Raw genomic sequence first — 990 nt, 5'->3', positions numbered from 1 at the left:
GAGAAGGTGGAGGAGGGGGAGGTTGGCCACGATGAGTTGTAGCTGATTTTTATTTATTTATTTTTAAAATCTTTTCTTTTTTGTGTGCGTAAATTGTCAGGAGCTCAGTGCAAACTTGGAAGTTGCAAAGGTCGAGATACGAAGATTTTCCTGTTTCTGTGACCTAAAGGAGCAAAACGGCGATAAGAGTTGAGTGAATCCCGCGCGCTGCGCATCTGGAAGCTCGTTTCAAAACTTGATCAGGACACGATTTAACGCCTTGTGGACAGACACCCCGCGTCCTCCACCTTATCGCGCCGTTATCTTAGTGCGGTGGGTCTCTCCGAGGGGGGTTCGGTGGGTGGGGGGGGGACATTTTCACGGTGCTAGCGTGTGCGTACGTTTAGTGCAGCCTATATGCTGTTGTGCAATCTAACAAGTCGTCAGTATGGTTCTGTGGGATTGTGAGAGCTGGCTGGAGTGGCTCGCACAGCAAAGCCAGCGCTTCTAGATGGCGTATAGGCCGCTCACAGAGATGTATGGCGGATAAAGCTCCCAAGAACAGGTAAAAAAAAGGGGGGAAGAAAAAAGGGGTGGGTGGGGGGGGGAGAGGAACACCTTGAGGTGTATTTATAGGAATCGTCAGATGTCTGAGGAATGAGGAAGCTACGCTGTGTTCTGGACGCTTGCAACGCCTCTTTCCTGTCATGCTATAGATTCTGTACGTTGTGTAACTGCGCACCCATTGTGTAAACTTGCAGGATTTGCTTCACTTTTATTTCCAGGGAGTGCTACAGTTTACTAATTTTTTCCTGTATTGATGCAAACTTTTTTTTCAGTTTGAATATGTTAAATAATTTAGCTCAATTTTTCCCCCAACATGTGTTCGTTTTGCACAAAACTAATATTTATTTATTTATTTATTTTTAAAATGTGTTTTTATAGTTTGGCATTATCAGCCCTGGCTCTTTGAATCCTTTGAGAGAGAGAGAGAGAGAGAGAGAGAGAGAG

Source organism: Pundamilia nyererei, unplaced genomic scaffold (assembly GCF_000239375.1).
Source record: "Pundamilia nyererei isolate P.nyererei 1_Seehausen unplaced genomic scaffold, PunNye1.0 scaffold00063, whole genome shotgun sequence".
Classification (NCBI taxonomy): Eukaryota; Metazoa; Chordata; class Actinopteri; order Cichliformes; family Cichlidae; genus Pundamilia; species Pundamilia nyererei.
The sequence above is the reverse complement of the archived record's forward strand: the minus strand, read 5'-3'. Positions refer to the sequence as shown.